General features: G+C 31.8%; 2 protein-coding genes across 3 annotated transcripts in view; one reads left to right on the plus strand and one right to left on the minus strand.

The window, feature by feature from the left end:
• LOC107437337 (retinal-binding protein) overlaps window positions 1–6,000 on the minus strand; it is a 38,827-nt gene that overhangs the window by 29,712 nt on the left and 3,115 nt on the right. The window lies entirely within an intron of this gene.
• LOC107438326 (SEC14-like protein 2) overlaps window positions 1,166–6,000 on the plus strand; it is a 53,958-nt gene continuing 49,123 nt past the window's right edge. The window contains exon 1 of one of the 2 annotated variants that reach the window (XM_021147890.3): window positions 1,166–1,285. The gene's annotated coding sequence lies outside the window, so the exon portion shown is untranslated. The remainder of the gene's footprint in view (window positions 1,286–6,000) is intronic. The other variant, XM_071184233.1, reaches the window with a different exon arrangement.

Consider the following 6,000-nt stretch of genomic DNA (forward strand, 5'->3'; position numbering starts at 1 on the left):
CGTTTTAAGGGTCGGGCCCATTTCTGCATTCATCATTCACAAATCGTAATTTTGGCATGAACCAGAGAAGGATCAATCTCTAACTCAGCACCCCCAGAGGTATCGATTAGTTATGGGAACTTAGCAGATTTTGTGACCCTGTATATGGTGTAAACTTGGAAAGCTAATTTTGAAATACTTCTTAATATGTTTTTAATGCATGACATTTCAATCAATATGGAAGAGTCGTGGTAGCTCAGGGGATAGAGCTCTCGCTTTCCAATGAGGTGAACCTATTGATGTAAAATATCTTCAGTAGTAGACGGATCATGGGTTAGAGTCCCTTTGCTCTAGGCTAACCGTGGGAGGTTTCCGTGGTTTTCCTCTCCATGTAACGCAAATGCGGGTTCCATCAAAAAGTCCTCCGCGAGGCCAAAATTTGTCAGAATACCTATCCAGGAGTTTCCTTGTCTTCTGGATTGGGTTCAAAATTACAAGGCTATGGAGTAGAACATTATTAGTCGTGAAACCAAAAAATTGGGTCGGCTATTCAAAGACGGTTATGAAAAAATCAATATAGAACTCTTAGACGTGACAAATAGATGTCTTAGACACTATTGAAATGTTTCTTAAGTATCAATGCCATATTGACTTCAAACTATGAAATTTTTTTTTAGTTAAGAGGTAGTATTAAACTCATTTTGTGAAACGTTAAAATGCATTTGATACTTCCTCTTTTTTAGCATTTTTTTAAACTTTTGTTTCAGTTTAATTTTTAGATATTTATATTTAATTCAAGTTAAAAGCCAATTTTTTTACAAGAAAAAAAATTAAACTACACACTTTATTGTCGAAATTAGATTTTTTTTTAACAAAAACATATTAAATCATTCAAGAAAAGTGAAAAATTTAAAACATCGGTTGAGTAGCATCTGAGAAAGTGGTCAAGTGGGAATAGAAAAAGAAAAGACTTCCACTTGGATTATTAAAAGCCTTCGGCTATAGAAGATTTCTGTTGACGTCATAAGGTTCATTTACACGTTATCTAAAAAATCGAATGTTATATTCCAAAGATGAAGTGTGAAATAAACACAAACATCAGGAGTAATATTCACATTCTATGACGTAAAAAGACATTCGACCAGTGGTCTATGCATAGAAATAAAAAAGAAGTTGACGACCTTCAATTTGGGGAAGTAGAATGAATTAATTCTAGATTCCACTCCGTTATATTCCTATTCTACCCTTTCAATTTTCAGGGAAAGCAAGTTTTTATTTACAGCGATAAAGGCTAAACAAACTATTGGTAAGCAAACTTTTCTCTCATTATACTCCAAGTTAAATACAATTATACTTTGTTTGCGTTAAAGATTTTTTACTCAAGTTTATGAAGAATTTTCTATTTTTCGAGGAGTGTAAGGCTTGTAAATAATTAATCTGTAATTCGATTTTTAAAAACAATACTGTTAAATAAGGAATTATAAAGAATTCGTTTTTATAGTTTTTTTAGTACAAAACCTTTCAATCGAATATATCAATAGATTATTTTTTGCAGAAGAAATTCTCTTATTAGATTCGATTCAGTTGATTAAAAAATATGCAAAATGTAATTTAATTAAAGAGCAATACATTGGGAGTGTGCGAGTTTGTCGCTCTAATTCTCGAACTTAACTTTCGAAATTAAACACTCTAACTCATGAGTTCTTATATTGTTTAGATGGATCTGTAGTGATTATTCACACAATTATGTAAATAAAAAGCATCTTTTAAAGTTTTTGTTACAAATTTCATTCTTAAATTAAATTTTTATATCCCGAATAAATGTAAATTTTCTTTATCTATAGAAATAAATAGGAAATGTAACTTTTGAGGAATAAGTTAAAAAGCTCAGAATAAGTTCTCATTCTACCATTAAAAATATTTTAAGTACCATTAGGGGCGCATAATTAATAATAATAGATAACTAATAGTTTAATTATCTTAACCTTATCAACTTTGATTGTCTTGTTGTAACTTAGACACTATTTTTTGTTCCAGTTTCGGAAGCTGAAATATTGAAATATTCTACCCAATGATATTGAAATAAATTTCAATTTATTTACTTATTTTATTTAATGTTTGTTGCTGTGAATCAATTTACATTTTTCAGAGATATTTGCGACAGAAATTTACATTTGTAAGCAGCATTAAAAGGTGGTTAAATCTTTTTACGCATTTTGTGATGTGAAGAATTAAATTTTTTTAAATAGATAATAAACAAATAACTTGTAACTTCTAAAAATTACATATCGAAATGAAAATGCTACATTTCTTCACTAATTGAGAAGTCTACTCCAATTTTGAACACTATCTGAAAAAAATATTTTAATAACCGTTTATGAATATGCAATTCTTGTAAAATTTAATGAGTTAATGTATCGAATGTACCGATGTAAAAAAATAAAAACTGTATTAAATGTTCACTTTATTCTTTATTATTTGCATTCTGCAAACATAAAATAAATTAGAGGCTTTTTGATTAGTTTATCTTACGCTCGTGTTCGATAACTTATTTCACGCGAACTTCTAATGTAATTTTACTTACTTAAACTTATTACACAGTATTATATTTGCAACAAATTTATAAACCGTTAGAGTCAACAAATAAATTAAACAGTCTCATATTGAAACAAATTATGAATAATTGTCTTTGATTTCTTTTTTAAAAAAGACTAATTCAATTTTCAAATCAATGATTTCCTTAAAGAAACCAATTGATTAATCAACGAGTGTCGTTTTTCAACAAGTCTTCACAAGTCACTGTTAAAATTCTGTGGTTCGGATGCCCCGATTTGGCTATTCATGCGCTAATAATTAGTCAAAAAATACTGATTGAATCAAAACCAATCGATATAGGAACGGTGCGAAAAAAAATGGACCACCCTGATAAACGTTTGATCTAAGGAACGAATTTTCAAGTTCTATGACTCAATTTTAATGATTCGATGGGATGACACTTCAAATATGCTAATTAATTAGTGACGATTTTTAAGTTGCGAAATAAGATCCAAAAAAGTATTCTCTCTGAATAAGCATATCCTTTTTTTTTAAATGATTTGGATTTCTGATTCTCAAAGTATTGGAGGTAGCAGCAATCAGGGAAATATGGCCCCCATAGTTTAATTAGAAGACTTAACATTTCAGATTTTTACTGAATTTTTTTAATTTCATGCGACGTTACCTCAAATTATGGAAAAATTCGAACTGAAGATACTTAATATTATTTTTAAATCAAAAAATAAAATTCTTAAAAATAAAACTTAATACGCTAGGGTGCAAAAATATTTTCCAAACAATTGCTCAAACAAAACGCAAGTTCTTCAGCTTTGAAGAACTCCACTTTGAAGAGTTCAATGAAATGTTCATCTCACTTTGAAGTGTTCAAGCACGGTTTGGATTCCTTCTCTTTTATCTCGTGTAATCAATTATGTACTTCAGAAATGTCAGTTTTGTGCTACATCTCGTGTATCAATCTTTGGTAGGTTTTGGTCTGTTTGAAAAGTAGTTAAGATTTCGAGTAAAGATTTTAAAGATGGATGCAATTGTTCATATACTTTGTTGGTAATTTATTTCCTTAAAAAATAAATAAAATTTCTTGCTTTATGAGCTTTTTCGAAAGCTTTTGTTCCCGATTTTACTTGGTGCTTGATATGATTGGTTTTATTTTATATCCGTCTTTGAACAGCCGACCCAATTTTGGGTTTACGACTACTAATGTTCAACTCTGTTGCCTTGCTGTTTTGAGCCAATCCAGAAGACAAGAAAACTCCTGGATGAGTACCTCCAGAGGTATTGATTTGTTGTGGGAACATGGAGGACTTTGCGACTCGACAGATTTAACGCGTATCAATCACCATTTGTTACACGGGGAGTCTTCGGCTGGCGGGGATCGAACCCACCAACTCTTGGACATGGGCCCAGTGCCCTACTAACCAGGCTATCCCGTCTTGATATGGATGGTTGAGCGTGTAAAGTTAAGCACAGATGGCGTTAGTGGTTAAAATTCGTCGTAAGACTTCCGGGTTACTACTTCCGATTGATGTTTACGCCTAAGCTTGAAAAAAGACGCCGTCAAATATTATTATACTTGTAGTGTTTAGAATATAAAGCGTTTTTTAAAGTTTAAATTACAAGAAACAAACTACATAAAAATTTAGAAGACTCCACAACCATGCTATACCCTGAAAGATGCAACCCAAAAAGTGATTATCTGTGATATTTTATACAGATATATCCAAATAAGGAATAACACTCAAAACATGGCAAACCTTGCACTTTATTAAGTTGTGATATTCTTCTCCTTCTCATTGGCACGACAGCCCAGGATGGGCCCTGGCCTTCTCAGCAAGCCTATGCCAAGACATTCTTCCCTTAGCCAAGGTTCTCCAGTTAATTATCTTTAAAACTTGTAGGTCCTTTTTAAGGCAGTCTAAAAATCTTAGGTTTGGTCGTCCTCTTTTTCTTGTACCTGTTGACCTGGCACTGAAGACTTTTTTGGTTCTCCAACTATCCTCCATTCGCACAATGTGGCCTGCCCATTTAATCCTTTGAATTTTGATAAATTTAATGACATCAGGTTCTTTATATGCTTTGTAAAGTTCCGTGTTTGATTTTCTAAAACACGTACCGTTTTTACTTATTCCACCAAAAATGCTTCTCAGTATTTTTCTCTCAAATCTAACTATCATATTTTCATCTCCACGGGTCATTGTCCAGGTCTGACATGTGTATGTAAGCACTGATCGTATAAGACATTTATAGAGTAACACTTTTGTTTTTCTTTCTATTAGGCTTGACTTAAAATATTTTCCTTGACCATAAAAACACTTATTGGCCATCGTGATTCTTGTGTGTATTTCTTGTGTAGTGTCGTTTTTGTTGTTAATCTTAGAACCCAAATAGGTAAAGCTATTAACGGTTTCGAATTTGTATGCTCCAATTTCAAACTGTGTTTCTTCATAGCCAGATTTTGTGCAGGGTATAAGTTGTGATGTTAATTTTCTTAAATTTGTTTTAGGTTCACAACCGGTTAGAATTTATAAACTACAGGAAACTATCATAAACTGTAAAATTGCGCACAAATTTTAGAAAAAATCACAGTAATAAAACTTCCTGGAATATTAAGCCTGTTCACACATCGCCTCATAAACGTAACATAAGCGGAGGGATACACCGGAAGTTTTCTATATTTCTTCCGGTTTTAGGAAGCTTGTTATTGATTACATTCAGTCAACCATCCATAAAATAAACTATGCAAAACTTATCCCTTAGATCAGCGGTTCCCAATTTTTTTTTCTACTATGGAACCCTAAATGATTGAGCATCTATTGGCTGAACCCTAATTATATTAATAGAATTTATTAGCAGCCATGAACCTATTAACCAAAGAAAAACTACTAATTATTTTAATAATATTTGACATTAATTTAATAGTATATGTGAAGATTGGAATTTTTTTCCGATAATTTTTTTTTCAATGAAACTCTTAAAATAATAGGTTTTATATCTGACGGTTTAACCCGCAGACCTGTAGTGGTATCTAGCTTAGTTCTGAATTTGATTTTGGTGCGTACATTAGAATAAAATTAAGCTGAATTATAGTTTTTTGATAAAGAACGTACTGAGAATGAGTACTGAGATACATAATTCGTTATTCTTGAATTTGGCCATTTTATTTTGAATTTAAAAGTTCGACGAGAAATACTGATACATTTTTTTTAATAAATTTTGCCAGTTCTTTTTTTTTTACTGGTAGTTTACATTAATAGCTTCAAAACATATCCGAACTATCAAAGAAATTCTGGTTTACTATTTTGATATTAATAAAATTGCGTCAAAGACAACAGTATTTTGGCTGCCATTACCCAGGGCTAAAGAGAATAGAAGGGCTAGTTCACTTCGCTCTTAGAGCTGAAGCTACGATTTCCCTCCTCATGACGTCACTGTGTCCACAGATCTGGTCGGAAATGCTTCCCTGAAGCG

The sequence above is a fragment of the Parasteatoda tepidariorum genome, chromosome 1 (assembly GCF_043381705.1).
Source record: "Parasteatoda tepidariorum isolate YZ-2023 chromosome 1, CAS_Ptep_4.0, whole genome shotgun sequence".
NCBI lineage: Eukaryota > Metazoa > Arthropoda > Arachnida > Araneae > Theridiidae > Parasteatoda > Parasteatoda tepidariorum.